The sequence below is a fragment of the Callorhinchus milii genome, unplaced genomic scaffold, assembly GCF_018977255.1.
Source record: "Callorhinchus milii isolate IMCB2004 unplaced genomic scaffold, IMCB_Cmil_1.0 Scaffold22, whole genome shotgun sequence".
Classification (NCBI taxonomy): Eukaryota; Metazoa; Chordata; class Chondrichthyes; order Chimaeriformes; family Callorhinchidae; genus Callorhinchus; species Callorhinchus milii.
In genome coordinates this window covers 1571412-1587995 of record NW_024704763.1, presented here as the reverse complement: position 1 = coordinate 1587995, position 16584 = coordinate 1571412, and the positions used below count along the sequence as shown (strand labels likewise).

At 39.9% G+C, this 16584-nt stretch overlaps 1 protein-coding gene across 2 annotated transcripts in view; it reads right to left on the bottom strand.

Annotated features, from left to right (window-relative positions):
- LOC103190379 (D-glucuronyl C5-epimerase) overlaps nucleotides 1–15794 on the bottom strand; it is a 30045-nt gene extending 14251 nt beyond the window's left edge. The window contains exons 1-2 of one of the 2 annotated variants that reach the window (XM_007911130.2): nucleotides 15719–15794; nucleotides 1350–1477 (exon numbers count right to left, since the gene is read on the bottom strand). The gene's annotated coding sequence lies outside the window, so the exon portion shown is untranslated. The remainder of the gene's footprint in view (nucleotides 1–1349; nucleotides 1478–15718) is intronic. The other variant, XM_007911131.2, reaches the window with a different exon arrangement.
- Nucleotides 15795–16584: the final 790 nt, after the last annotated feature.

Genomic DNA, 16584 nt, shown 5'->3' with positions numbered 1-16584 from the left:
CAATACACTTTGGGGCCAGCTGTTTAGGAACTGAGCAAACCCAGGGTTTGCCAAAAGGACTTTGGACTGTACATGAGATGGCAAAGGATAGGTGATATAAAAGCTACAGCTCAATTTGCCCCTGAGGCCTAGCCACATGAAAGGTTCAGGTTGTTGTGGAGAAGACAATGCAGCTGCTGAGCCTGACACTGGGAAACCAGGTCGTTTAGCACCACAATAGAAATTGTAAGTGAGATGCGAGGCATAGTGGCGGTGCAGGGCACAGACCATCAAACCCAGATGCAGTTAGAGGCAGAAAGCTGCTTAATTCATGAACCAAGTCTGTCTCCGTTTTCAGTATCTGTTTGGTTCATGTTGTCCACGTCAGTATTAAGTTGGTAGATACTCATTAGTGAACCAAACCCTTCCAATCTTCTTGCCTACTTAATTAAATTATTCCAGATATGCTGCGGTAACTAATTTAATATTTTCTCCCCTTTTCTTCACAACAATTAGTTTTCTTCTAACTAGTGTATTCTAACTACGGTTATTCATGTTTTGTCTTTTAAAACGCCTCATAGTTTATCTTCCATTCAGTTTATCTCGCTTTTTTAAAAACAAGTATTGTATTCAAAAACCTCATTCCCCTCAAGGAGAGAAAAACACAGAACCAACAGCAGGGAAACCATGCCGTTCAATTAATGGTAGCCATGTCTTCACCACCACAGGAGATTGATTGGCTTCACACAGGTAGAACTGATCACTGCAAACAATGTACAGAAAAAAATAAAGATTTCAAGCTCCAATTCTGTTAAAACAGTTCATAATTTGGTATTTGGAAAGTTTGTACAAGGAGGAAAAAGGCTCAGACTGGAATGGGTTTTCCCTAAGAAGCCCCTTATTTATGCCTCTGTCGCCTCCGGACTCAACTTTTCCAAAACCATGCTTCTCCACAGCATCCAGAACTTTGCAATCTGTATTCTTTTCCCCAAGTTCCATAATTGGCTAACAAGCTTTCAGTCCCACCATAATTTTAGAGGGAATTCAATCAAAGGTTTGAGTCTATGAAATAATCCTGTTCTGATGTACGACATTTAAATAGCAAGTCACACTGTAGCATGTTAATACCTGTGGTTAAAATTTGTGCAAAAACAGGTAACAAAATTCTGTGTTGCAGCAAACACCCTTAAAACTAAACAGAAAAAATGTAGATTTTCCTGAACAGTTATATTACCCTTTTTGAAATTAATATTTAATGTGAAGAATTGAGTTGCAAATCATGAAAGGCAAATGCTGGGTGTAAATCGAAAGACACCTTATTTCCTATTCGTGTTTTTCACGCTTAACTTGCAAACCTAAAAAAAACTTACCTTTTCCACTTCAGTAATAGACCATCTCTAGTACCGTCATTAAGCTACAGAGGCAATGGCCAAAGAAACATTCATCCTTTCAATTACTGGAAAAGGGAAATCTGAATTTGCTTTTTCATCCCGAAAACCTGCAGTTGAAAACACAAAAAATTATCAAATTCAAAAAATTTACTTCTCAATTTATCTTATTTTTCTTATGACTTATTTTCAATTTCTCTACCCAAACTGCCCAATTCAAAAATGTGTAAACCGGCCACAAGTTGACTGTTTTCTGCACACTAATTTAAGATGGAAACCCATCACAGAGCAGTTATTCACCAGCACCCAATGATGTGGGTAAACAGTTTTAGGGCATGGCAATGGTTCAAGTCCAATCATATTCAATGACAGCTTGCAAAGGCTAGAGGCCATATTCATAAATCGGAGGAAAAGGTTCCACTGTACATATTTCATTTTTCTAAACTGATAATTAGTGTTATACATATAACGTTATTAATGGCATAAACAAGTTTGTGCACATAAATTCACACATGCCCATTACAAAGAGTAATTATGTCACACGTGCAAATCTGCAGTCAATTTGTTGGATGTATAATCCCAGCATTATTTTAATTAACCATGATTTGCAAACAGCTATTTGATCACTGTGTCCACCACAAAAGCGTAGTCAGATTTCAAATCATTACAGTTACGTGCATGTGCCTTGATAAGACAGTAAAAGAATGGGGTAGATAACAGACAACAGTCAACCTAGCAATGCTATAAATTTGCAATTCAAAAAGTCTAAAAAATGTTCATTGATTTACATAAATCAATCAAACTTTTTTTTAAGATTACAAAATTGGCAACAACTTGGACTTACACAGCACCTTTCATGTTGGGAGGACATCCCAAGGTGCTGGACAGTTCAGGGTTTGCACCCGAGCTAGGGTTGGAATCAAGAGGGATGGAGGGTACGAGGTGGGGATGGGAAGATAACTGAAGGCATGGTCAAGATGAAGGTCTTCAGATGGTCCTTGAAGAAGGCAAGGGATGGGGCAAGGCGAAGAGATTCTACGATGGGAGTTCCATAGGCTAGGGGCAGAAAAGCTGAAGGTGGGGTGAGCAGGGCAGGAGACATGGAGCAGGCTAGTGCCCGCTGAGGGGAGGGAGCAGGCAGGTTGATAAAGTTTTTGTAGGTTGCATTAGCAGGTGGAAGACCAAATGCATATTTAACATTTTCAACACACAATTGCATCTATTCAGAAATATTATTCTCATTAATCCTGCAAAAATTTAAGAAACTTGAATACCCAATCCAGTCTTCAGCAATATTTCTCCCATTCCATACAAAGAACTGCAGGCAATGACAAAAGGGGTCATTAAGATAGAGGGTGCTAAATCAAAGTACAAATGGAACACATTGGTCACTTACACAATGGTTTATTGACTATGGAATAACTAATTGAAACTTTACATTTCATCAAAAACTTACTTGATCTCAGAGTTTGAGATACATTGGGTTTCAGATATACTGGAACAAGGATTATGAGCAGTCAGAAATCACTCGAGACATCAAGCACACTAACATCATAGCAAAGTCTCACATAATTTAAAACTGTTGCCAGTCTCAAACCTCTGCCAGAATCATTTTTTTAATTTAAAATGAACCAAAGATGTGAAGTTACAATACAGTACAAGTATAAATTGGCACATAATGCCTCACCACCCCACACAGAATAAATCTCATAGTGTGGAGATAGAGTGAAAGTAGTAAAATGAAACTTCTACCACTTAGTTAAGATTTTTATGAAACAAGGTAGGACTCCCCTTTTGAAAGATTAAGAGAAAAAAAATCATTAGGCAACCAGTGGAATCTAGTCATGCATTGCAACCAGCAAAGGTAATCATAATAATAGTACTTGTATTACCTTATCAAGTCTTCCAGATGTCTCAAAGAGCTTCACAGAATATACTGTAAAGTGAATTGACTGCATTTTGTGGGGAAACGTGGCAGCCAAACACGCACAGCAGTATCCTACAAACTGTTGTGGATTGAGTGACCACATTTTATTTTATTTTTAAATTCAGCATCTCAAAAATCTCTTTCTAGTATTTTATATTTCCAGGATTGGTTATTGGACACAGCTGTATCCACTATTGACCTTTTTCCCCCCATTTGGTGTTCAATAATGACAACAGCAATAACCTCAATTGCCTTCTGTGGCCCCTAAATCTGCTCCCGATTCCACCCTGTACTTACTCTATTTCTTTTCCTTCAGGGAGATTAAACATATTTAGTTTCATGCTTCATAGAGCGCAATTTATTCCTGGCGACCAAATGCCCTTCTGCACTACAGTATATCCTATAATCATACTGGCTTGCTTTCCAATCATAGAAAGAATTCTGTAGTCCTATAGTTAACTCCCCTAGGCATAAAGTATTCTTGTTATCAACAGGTTATACCTGTCACACAAAAATGTTTCAAGAGTCATAGGTTCCCAGGAGAGAGAAAAGGAAAAGAGCGGCGAAGACAGAAAGAAAAATACTAGGTCAGTGTTTCATTCCCAGAAAATATTTCCTCTTCATGTTTAACACTGATAATTCTTCAACTGTAGAACCCTCACAGTGGTGGTGGTGGGGGGGGGGTGACAGGAAGATGGTAGCAGTGCTTTAAGGCATTTCATGCTGAGCTGTATTATTCACTAGGAAGCTCGTAGGGTGTTCTTGTTGGATGTCAAATGACCAACCATTGACTATTCTCGGTGGGGGAGAAAAAGGAAAGCAGGATCTCCAAGGTGACATGAATAGCAATGGAATAAAGTTAATCCTCTGTGGCAATGTTAGTAGTCTCGTTCCTGAGCCAGAATACACAAATTGCCCACAATTAATCCTAAAGTGATCTTGGCAATAGGACTCGTAGGACAGGCCTCCACCCAATCTTTGCGACCTCCTGCAACGCCTAGGCACTTGATCTGCTCAGCTAACACAAACCAAGTTAGTGTCCCCACCCAATTAAGCCCAGCCATTCTGCCTTCAAAGTCTTAAGATTTAACGTTTTTCGCTGCACTTTTTTTCCCACTCCCCACCCTCCTCAGCTTCACCCTCGTCTCTCTCTCTCTCCCCAACCCCCACTTCGAAACTCAGGTGCCCAGACAGCTGTGAAAAGTGCTTTCAGACGTTCCCCAGATGTAAATGGCACTGTTTACCAAATGTAAACAGTGCCTTTAACATCTGGGGAAATGTTACCAAATGTAAACAGTTAGAAGATTTACACTAGCAATATTCTGTAGTCTGAGTCACTGAAAATGTCTACTCCTCTGCCTCCTCTCAAAAAGTGTGCTATACATCAACTGTTAAATATGTTTTCTTCTACTCCAACCACGAATCTACAACAAGTGTCCTTGTATGAATCCGATACTGCCATTCAGAGCTGTCATATTACATGGGGTCATAAAAATTCTGTGCACTGGATTTCCCTAGACATATAGCCAACGAGTCTTGAAACTCAATCATTGACAAACACGCTGCAGCAGGTTGATGCACACAAAGGCCACTACATTCCAGCATTTATCCAAACAGAATTAATCTTCTGCTTCCTTTCAGAAGGCAGACAAAAGCAAAGACAGAGAGAAAATCAGTCTCAACAAAACAGACGCAGTTAACTTTAGAATTGTATCACAACCACTTTTACACCATTTCCATCACTCTATTAATGAAACATTAAATGTCCATTTGTGTATTTAATTGAACTTCTTGCAAACATCTTTGTCTAGTCTTACTGGCGTCAATCGTCTGTGGAGAGCTCTTTCAACTCAGTGGTTTAGAATTCTTGTGAAGTGCCCTCCCCAAAATAATAGGCAGCCTATCATTCAGTTTCAAATGCTGAATGTCTGCTGTGGCTGTGTTTCATTTCACTTTGATTTGTATCTTCAAACATTTCTTTAAGCAAATTTTGCTGCATCTACAGTTACAACACAAGAACAGGAGAAGCCCATCAAGTGTAAAACATTAAGCATATTACAGCTGGGTATGGACCCACGCTAGCTTGAAGTTATACTGTTTGTCCTGCAATACCTATAGACATACGTAGCAACCAACGCATCATCCAACTGTTTTTTTAAAAAAAGTAACACTGCAGCTGATGGGCTTTTAATTTTCTTCCCTCATTTTAAGTCAAATTGTATGCATTCATTGCAGGACTGGTAGCAAGGAATCTTTTGTACATTTTTTCCAGCTCCGCACAATATAATTAAATCTCTCCTACCCCACCATTCAAATTTGTGTAATCAGCTCAGAGGCTCAATTTAAAACGAACAAAGCAGCTTTAATAATTCAGATCTTACTGGGGAGAGAGACAGCGATATGGCTGTCAAAAGCTTTCAACTATGTAGGCTGTAAATGCTACAGCCTCACTTAGGCTTTGCATACATTTAAGCTCTGCAGATCTTCTTCTGAACATAGTTCTCTGCAGCATTCCCAAGGTGCTTAAAAGGGTTTTATCATACACTTATACCACAATCATACTCCCCCTCCTTTTTAAAAAACATACTAAGAACGTGGTAAAGGCCGTCAAATAAAGAAAATTGCAGGGATTTGAAAATCTTTCTTCCTCTTCAACCAACCAAAACAAATACAATGTGTGACCTTCTGCAATATTCAAGACCCCCTATTTGACCACTCATTCTGCTATCCACGTGCCCTCCACCCCTCCTGATCACAACCCCCTGCTCGGGCCTTCACACGTCGGGAGGTCATCCCAAGGCGCTGGACAGTCGGTGTTTCATACCCGAGCTGGGATTCGGGATTGGATTGAAGTAATGTATGCTTCAAATAATGTTTAAACAATGTCTCTAAGTACTTATAGACTTTCTACGTTTCTACAAGTAGTTATACTTTTAGCAAACTACTAGTCAACTTTCTGAACCTTCTTTGCTAAATGAATTGTGTTAAGTGTTTAGCTTTGTGACACTTTTTTTTACAGTTAAGCTCTCTGGGACGCTACCCTGCATGAGGGGCGCTATATGAATACAAGTTGTTGTTACTGTTGTTCGTTGAATAAAATGTCAATGCAATGTTGACAGAAGCAATTGCTCAATATAGAGTGTAGGGTCTACATCAACAGAATATATAATTTATTAACAATAGCATGGAATCCAGTTCAAATGCATTTTTGTTTCAATTCGTATCTAATGAAACAGAAGAAAATAATGAAGTGAATCAAATGAGCCATCGAGCCTAATGGCTTCAATCATTCTATTGATTAGGAGAAAAACAATGTCTGTGTTATGCTGCAAGCATGGCTAGTGACTAAAACCAAACTAGTAGTTCTCCAACAACTTTGTCAAAATACGAGCTTGTGACGCAGCACTTCCTTGCTTTTTTTAAAAAAAGTTTTCTGAAAAGACCTTGCAAACATCACAAGAGAAATGCTCTTCTCAATAGCTATAACCCATCTGAAAATAAATTTGACTGTACCACCGGGTACAATTCCACTGGTGCCAGTTACTTTGCACAAGTGTGCATTATTTATGCATATGCATTAGTGTGCATTATTTATCTCCCTGGCTCAGCGGCAAACTCCGCCATTGTTTAACGATCCAAGATCCATAGCTTTTTCCTACGTGAAGTTTGGTAGAGTATATAAATACAAGTTGTTATTGTAAGAATCCTGACAGTGCAGCGACAAACATAGCTAAGTGCAATTTTTTCCTCATATAGAGACCACATTGTTGCACCTTGAACAGGAGTTGCTGATTAGCAATCTTGAGCGGAAGTGTGGATGATTTCCCCTTGAGGCACAGATGCCAATTATAGTACCTCCTAATGTCATCTTGGCTAACTTAAAATAGATGTAAGATTCATGCCCAGCCAAACATTGATCTTGGGGATCTTTCTCATTATCCGGCTCAGCTTCTTACTGAATACTTTCAGCCAATGGGTAAACTTTCATCTCGACAATTCATCAACACTATAAATTAGACAGTTTATTTTAATGTGAAAGAACAGTTAAAAAAAAAGGCAGTGTCATGGAGCTACCTTATTAACAGTGATAAGCAGACTCAAATGGACCAATTTTCTTACTAAGAATGGTTGATCTCAGGTAAGTGATGGGAGGAAGCCATGCACTCTTCTACAAGTGTGTGTGTTGGTGTTCCGGGGGGGTGGGGAGTGGGGAGACAAAGAAAGTGGAAAAAGAAGAGGGGTTTAAACAAAACAGGGTACAAACAGAAGCAGAACTAAAATTCCACCTGACATTTTTGCCTTATATTGTTTAACTATTTAAACACACCAGTGCATTCAAAAATTAGAAATTCTATGGCAATACCACAATAGCATTTACGTTGCAGCACTGCTGGATTCCATCGTCTCTCGGGAAGTGTGCATTGTTCTACTGACATTCACCCAGAATCCTACACAATGCAGTAACATTTACATAACTTCCAATTATGTTCTAGTTGGGTTTCAGAGGGAATTGTTTTTAAAAAGCCCTTTTTTCACAAAAAAATGTCAGCAGTAACAGCCTGACGATAGATGGGGTGGGCACACAGAACTGTTGAACTCAAATTATAAGTGCAAATTCACACAAGGTATTTAAATGAAGACACTGGTCTACCAAAAGATTCACATGAAGCAAGCACCATTGTTAAGACTAATTTTACAAATACTTAGCACTGTGAATAATCATGTTAGTTGGCAGAAAAGTCAGATACGAATCACACGTACTGGATGTATATTTAAATCTGATATGGCTAAATATACTGAAATTAAAGCAGTTTCTTCACAATATTTTGGCAAGTTCTCTGAACCATAAAACTATGTTATAGAAAAAAATCCAACTTGCAGTCATTTTTTCACCATGGGGATTCCACCGTTCTTAATGCAATACATTATGGAAGATTAATCTCATTGGAGCCAGCTTTTGAGCTTTAACCAGATCAGCAGTAGATTTTTCTAAAAAAAAATCAGAGACCGTTTTACAGACAAGATTTTATTGAAAATGTCAGAAGTATCATATATTATAAAATATAACACACATACACACTCAATTATTGCCATCAAGATTACCACTGAATGAACAACTAACATTGGTCTCCTTTGATGATGAAACAATTTCAATGATCAGTTGGATTTCTTCATGACAAACCAAAATCGGCGTATATGACATGGTAGGAAATTGAGTTTACAAACTATTTCTTTGGGATAGAGTTCCCGTTAAAGTGGAGGGGAAAATTATTAGCACTCTTCTGACCATAACCTTGGAACCAAATATGCTCCAATTTTCCAAAGTGATAACAGGGAAAAGAGATTTTAACATTTTCAGCCAACTTCATATTTGATGAGCAAGATCACTTGGCTCAAACCAAATATTTGGAATCAATGACAATTCACTCATCCATACAAATTCTGATTTCTAAAATATTTTTCCCACCCTCTTGCTGTGCACCTCTGGGAATCCTGCCTGTATCTCTGCTCACGTTCTTGGAAACTCACTGTGTGGAAATTGCACAAATAATCTTGTAAACGACCACTCTGCAGCAAAGCACGTCTCTGACTATTCAGCGTACTCCCAGAACTGCATCGGGGTGTCGGCATAAACCATGAGCTCAAAATGCCGACAGCACTTAAACCCACATCTTGCTCACTCAGAGCCTGGCACATCAATTGTACCATCAATGCACACTGCACCACAACATACATTTTAATTTGCTCTACTTCTATTACTTTTAATTTGGTTGACATGAAAGGATCTAAATTACAGACTGTAACAAAGCTTCAAGCGACATAAGCTTCAAACATCAATTAATTTTTCCCTGGCCTTTCAGTTTGAAGTATCAAAGCATTTTTAAAACATGAAATCCACAAAAAAAGAGAACTGACATTCCAAATTATAACCCTAGCAGATTCAGTAAAAGGTCCATAACAGCCATTTCTACATCTGGAACTCATGCTACTGGTAAAAAATAACACGGACAAGCTGCTTCCGACAACATCTTATGCACATGTCTAAAGAAATTCTGAAATTAGAAACCATTATTTTCACTCTAGTTTACAATAGCAGTTAAAACAATTAAGATATGATGCTGCAATTTATTTTTAAAAACTCTACAAATTACCTTTTAGATTAATATTATATATGCACCTCTTTCCCTTGCATGCACCTCAGCATTCTTTTTAGTAATTCAACTCTTAAAGAAAATGCCAGAGAAAATGAGTGCCCAAGAGAATCTATGTCTGCAGCAAGAATATGTACAAGGCAAATCATTGGTACAGCACACTGCTGTGCAGCAAATCATCACTCAACAGCAGGTTTCCAGGTTCTTACGTACACTTCCTACTTTGCAACTTCCCAGAAATGTTTCCCCAGTTCCCAGCAATGTTTTCTTTTAAATCATTAATTTAGAAAGAAAACAATAAAGCACAAATCCCTAGGGTATGCCACTAATGCAACTAGTCAATCAAAGATTCATTAATTTAACCATACTCTCCGCCTTTTCTCTTCCAACCTTCCCCCTATCCACACCACAAATTTACAATAATTTCCCCCAACATGCCTCTTATACCTCATTAGACGGCTTCTAAAAATTTGTATTTGTGGTGTATGAAACTAAGACATATCAAATCACAAGCATTACATTTTAAAAAACAATTGTACAGAGTAAATAAAAATGCTTTGATCCAATTCATTCAATTCTACATAATCCGGATAAAATCCAACCATCAATGTCAAAAGAGTTTACTGGATCTGACTCTAGTCCCATGGTTCTTTGCTGAGAGAAATTGGCACTGATGTTACAAAAGCAGTCTATAAAGACATAAATACACTGTATTTTAACGTCCAATTAATGAAAGTGCAAAATTTAGCTTGCAAAATGAGGTATTATTGCTGAGCTACTGCTCTTGAGCCAAAAGCAATTAACTATCAGACTCCCCTGAATTTCAGACCTCATAAATCAGAAATCTCCTATTATGCCATAAATCATAGATGCTACTAAATGTTCCCCGCTTCAAAATATTTTTGACGTCCCTCTCCTCTACGCAAGACCACAAGGTTTAACAGTTACCGTTTAGTATTACACATCGATGACTAGTTATTAAATCCACCTTTGCAAACCTTTCTTTCACCACCTCAAATTATACATCATATAAAATCAATTTTCTGAGATACAATATACTACATATGCCAAGAATCCATTGATGTTGGCTTCCAAATTTATTTAAAGATATAAATAGTTGTATTACCTGTCAATGATGACAAAGATAAATGCCTAATCTGACCGCAGCTGAATGTTTGATCCTGTGTTTGTTTGTGCGCCCGTGTGAATGTGAGTGGGGAGAGAAAAACAGTTAACAGATAGGTGGGGCTGCCCTTAATAACAAAGCGGTAACAGGATGAATCACTTGATCCAGAATACTTTGATGTAGATCATAATAATAATCCTTGCACTTGAAATAGCGCTGTTTACGTCTTCTCGACGTCTAAAGCGCTTCACAGAATAGACTGTAAAGTGAATTGACTGTATCTTTGTGGGCGAAATGCGGCAGCCAATTGCGCACAGCAGTGTCCCACAAACAGTCGTGGATTGAAAGTGACCAATTTATTATTGTTTTTGGAGGGATTATTATTAGGCTCTGTGTGGAGTAAGGATACTTGCCCAAGGTTTCACTCTACCTGGATCCTAAATCTTTTAAAGAGCCAACAACTAAAGATGTTGATGTAGAAGAGCAATTTTGTGCTGTAGTTAGTCAGACTTATTGTCCTAGACCAAAACTTTCCTAAACTGTCAAATTTTCCTCATCTTTCCCTCAACAATGTCTTTATGTCTTAACTATATATGTCTTCCCCCACTTTCTCACAGTTTCCAAAACCTGTTTAAAAACCTTCCTCCCTGCTCTATCAGCACTTCCTCCCTACTCATCCTAGCTCAGGGTTCCCCGCAGTCTATGTAAAACATTTTAAGATATTCTCCCCACCTGTAAGCGAACTGTTGTTGTACAGAAAATCCCTTTGCATTAAAATATTAGTTAAAAATACAGGTTTTGGACAGCTCTCTGAAAACCCACTTTTGTAAAATGTTCATTTTAAATCATCCAGATTGATAATTTACCTCACGGCTGACTGTGTGTCCTTATTGGCACAAATGGTTGCATTTTTGCCTACAGAAACAGTGCCTTCACTTGACAGTAATTACGTGAAATGTTTTGAGATGTTTCGACATTATAAAAATACAAGTCCTTTCTCACAAAGAGGTGAACTAAAATTGCAATATGTATTTGAAACTTGTGAGAGAAGCAATAAAGCTTTTCTTACACACCAATACATCAATCAAAGCCACTAAAGTTTTACAAAGGCAGACCCACTGGGAACAAGTGATCTTTAAGAGAATGGTTCATCATTTTTACTTCACTGCTGCAAAACAACCACTTTGCTTCCAGCTGTATTACTTTCCACTATAGTTAATGATTTGATATATTGAATGTACCCACATACACAGGTCAGTGCTTTTTTGTTCAAATTTCAAGTCTCATTACAGAATTGAAATTAACAGTGCCTTCCTAGACCAAAGCCAATATATTTAACAATTTGTATACAATACACTCACTACAGAGCTTCCCCAAAGCGAATGTTTAAAAAAACATATTATTCAAAATAGCTCATGGCACCTGTATGCAAACTGGATAAGATACAAGTACAATCTGAGTTTCTGTAATCCTGACAAACCTATAGCTTGTCAGCTACTCATCCTGTTTATCCATGATCTCTTAAGTCTCAGTTCTGAGTCTTGAATTGCTTTGGAATACTGCAATTCTTTCCTCCATTACACTGTACTGAATTTTTAACTCAAATAATATTTCTAAGACAATTTGTGTACACTGAAATTGGTTAGCTATGCATAATACGTGCCTTCAAGCCAGTGCAACTTGGTAAAATTGTAATACAACCACACCCCTCCCTTGGCATACAGAAAGGGGCAGCTAAGAAAGGTTAAGCCACATCATCATTACCACAGTAATGGCGTCCCTACAGCGCAACACACTAAGATAATGAGCATTGCAGGTGAGGTTCCGTACATCCTGGATTTAAGTGCATAAACTAATTAAAGAATGTGATGGAAAGAAAAGGGAAAACATACACAGGTGTACTTTAGGATTTACAGAATCAACAATTTATCAGTTTAAAAATGTAATACAAACATTAAGACTGGAGTTAAAAAAATCCTAAAATATTTATCCACTTACCCATCATCCCAACTGACATTTTTGTGGAAAGGAAACGTATTTCTGCAAAATGCATGTAACAAAGATCTGTTATGACAAGAAACAGACTATAGTGCTGCCCTCCACAGCCAAATACTAACTTTCTGGGCTCATGGAAATATAAAAACAAAAGGCTGTCAGCAATTATAGCCAGACAAGATACAGTGCCTTTAAAGGTATAGGGGGTGAAAACTGAAAAAGGAACCATATCAGTTAACATGAAGTATGCCTGAAAGGGTTTGAAAAAAGGGACACACACGCACACACACGTGTGGTCATGTGTGTAGTTTGGTTCTCCCCTCATTCTAGAAGTTCTTTAAGGTCTTTAAAGACGTCCTCCCAACATGAAAGGCACTATACAAATGTAATCTTGTTTGTTGTTTAAAAGGAAGAGTGCTGCATGCAACATCCAACCTGAGAAACAGCTTCAACTGCAAGCTTTTTTGTTGTTGCAGCATCTCAGAAAACTAGAAATATTACTGTATACACCATAATATTTATTGTTTGTATAGTTGACTGAATAACTCACTCAAGGCTTGGTCACTACAGATCCTATAGTCAGATAAACCACAATGAAGTTTAAACACGTTTAATGGTGATTTTAAACAAATGAATTGTCTATATGCAAAACATTGCACCAATAATACAGATAAAAGAAAAAACATTCAAATTCACGTGGCAAATGCTGCTTCAATTTCAAATAACCATAATGACTACTGTTTTCAGATTATTTGAACACAAAGTACTATCACATCCTGTTATTCCAGCATTTGGAGGTTGATAAAAGCAGATTATGCTTTACTATGCAATCCGGTAATTAAACTTCATATTCAAGTAAAAGTCTTGTGTGTTTCACAGGTATTAGGCATAATAACGTGAGCAGATGAAACCAACTTTCTCCATATGGATATAGCTGACCGCCAATTGCATTCAATACAACTCATAAAAATATTTCCTTTCCTGCTCTCTTTTTCCTGCTTCTTATTGAAGCAGGCCACATAAAAATTAGGAATAGACAAAAAAAGGCAGGCCTAATTTCATTTGCAACCTGTTAGCAATAGAACATTGTTCACAAAAAGATTTATTAATCACACTTTGTGATTAATGAAACTTAGTTACAAATGTCAGCCTAAGACTTATCCAGCTCGTCATCAGCCTAGGTGTGGTGGCAAAGAAAAAGACCCAATGGGTAGAATGTATTTAACGAAGATTGGAAAGGGGGATAAACCAACACTGATTAAGTAGCTGCTCCTTATGCATGTTAAAATAAGAAAGGCTCTTAATGCAGATTTCTGACCGCAGGCAGAAACTCGGATGCAGCAGACTACTTCTGCCAGCGGAGCTAAATAAATGATTCGAACACATTATACAAACAATCTAGTCAACAATTCACTGGCATAAAGTAGATATCTCTGAAAGGTATTTTTTCTCTTGTCAAATGCCTCCTCACCTATGGTGTGCTTTAGCAACCTTCAGACAAAATGATCATCAAAACTATACATTGCTTTTCAGGTAAACAAGGTACGAAAAACACAACCTGCTATCAACCCACATCATCAATTCACAAATTTTATGAGTTCATCCAAACACTTGAAGTCCATGTTTTCTCCACAAACCTATTACTCTATCCTCACCAAGTTCTATTGGTGAAATGAAAATTGTCATACTGTTTCATGATATTCAGTTAATCTGGGCAAACTGAACAGGATTAAGGCAAATAATGGTTAAAAGAACCTGATGTGACTGAAACAGTTGGCAAGTATGAAAAATTGAGGCAATTTTTAAATTGTGTGGATTTGTATAGATTGTATAAAATAAACATTTTATGCTGGAATATCACTGCCAGCAGCCAACATGAAATTAATCTTTTCAAAGCAATATTTAGCTGTACACAGGTTCAGCAATTTATCCGATAACAAGATAACATCAATGAATTTTAAAGGCAATACGTGGCAGACGAAGTGGCAACAACTTCTCAAAATAAGCAGCAAAGTGACATTCGCCTTTGAATAAGATATAGAAGCTCCCATTAATGAAACAAATAAGTCTTCTTATTCTACCTCCTGTTCTTCCATACTGAAAGTCAAAGGAACTGGGGCACAGATATTTGTGATTTTGCCATTTCTCCCAACATAAAAACCACCGCCACTGACCGTTTGCACCTTACAAATAGCAACTTTAAAAAGCTAAAAACAAGGCATTATTTGCATTATTTGCTGAAAGCCAAAGTGGGGGGGGGGGGAGGGGGGAGAGAATCACAGGGACACAGAATTATGTCAGAGTTTTTGATATTAAAGTAAATTCATATCCCGTGGGAATATCTCGACATAAAAACAGTGGAAGCTTTTCAAAATAAAAAAAACAAACGTTAGCCTTTTTTTAAAAATAAAGGACAGGCATCAATCGGGGCTTAGGGTGGAAGGAGAGAGGCACAGTCACACACACACACACACACGTACACTGGTCAACCTCTTCGGGAGAGACACTTCGCCGGAACACGGAGGGAGGAGGAGGCTCGGGAAGAGCAGCTGTTTTTCCCACAGAATTCGAGTTCTTTATAGCGAGAGAGGGCGGACGACAGAGAGTGAGAGAGAGAGTGAGAGCAAAGAGCTGGTTTATAGCGAGGAATGGGGGGCAGATGAGGACAGGACAAAACCCCAATCGCCCCCCACCACAAAAAACACATTACACACAACACACCGACCGGACCCCCGGGGACACGGGGAGAGCGGGGCGCCGACTCCAGCTCCCGGCGCAGCCTAACCCGCTGGGACCCCCCCCCCCCACCTCTCCGCCGCCGCCGCCCGCCGGCTTGACTGACAGCACCGGCCCGCCAATCGGCAGACAGAGCGACGGCAGGTCGACCAATCGCACCCGCGCCGGAAGCTCCCGCCCTCCCTCCCTCCCTGCGCTCCGGCTCCAACCAAGCTCGGTTGACTCGCAGGTGGCTGCACCGTCCTCTGGGCGGCCGCACTACCGCAGACACACCGGGTAGTGACACACACACACCAGTCAAACAGACGCACACACACACACACACAGGCCAGTGCCCATCTGAGGAGAATAACGAACAACTCGGTTTAAAAAAAAACACCACCACCACCACCACTCCCTGTCGCTCGCGCCTTACCTTTAAAACGTGAAGGCAACTGTGAACCCGTAGAAATCAACCTCCCTCCCTCCCTCCCTCCCGCTCGGCTCGGTCCCCCCTCTCGGTGATATCCTCATGCGCCCGCCCCCGACGGGGTTTTTTTTTCTCTCTGTTCCCGTTTTGTTCCTCAAAAATAATAACATTGACGATGATCCGCACCGCCGCGGTCGCGGTGAAGCCGGTGTCTTCCCTCACGGTGGGAGAGCGCGCGCCTCTGCCCCGCGCCCCTCCAAGGCGGCCGTTGGAGTCGGAGTTCGCATGGACACTGCCGTTACACCGACCGACCGACCAACCCACCGGCCCGAACGGAAACGCCGCGCGCGACGTGGCTCCCCTGAGTGACGGGAGGGCGGGGCGCGCGGCTTCAGCCAATCGGGTGGAGGGGGAGGAGTGCAGACGCGAACCAAAGCCCACGTGGGGCGCGCTGGACCTCGCCGATTGGTCGACCGGCCGCCCGTATGGTCTGGCATTGGCCAATGAGGAGTGAGCGGGGCGAGGACCGCGAGAGTGGGGGGGGGGGGTGGAGGCAGAGTCCGTCGCCCTGGTAACCAGCTGAGTGGCAGTCACCTTGGTGACGGGTCCCCCTCATCCCGTGGCGCAGTCAGGAGCGCTCTCGCCTCCAAGTCTGAGGATCGCGAGTTCGAGACCACACTCCACTCCCCAATGTTTTGGGGATTTTGAGATCAATACAGTCCAGGCTGATGCTCCTCCACTGCAATGGGGGGGAAGCGCCGCATTGTCGCAGGGGCCAAGATCCCCATCTGATTGTGGGGTTGACCATATTTTGTAAACCAAATCCTGGGACACATCCCACACGCAAAACAATTCAACTCAACACAATAATA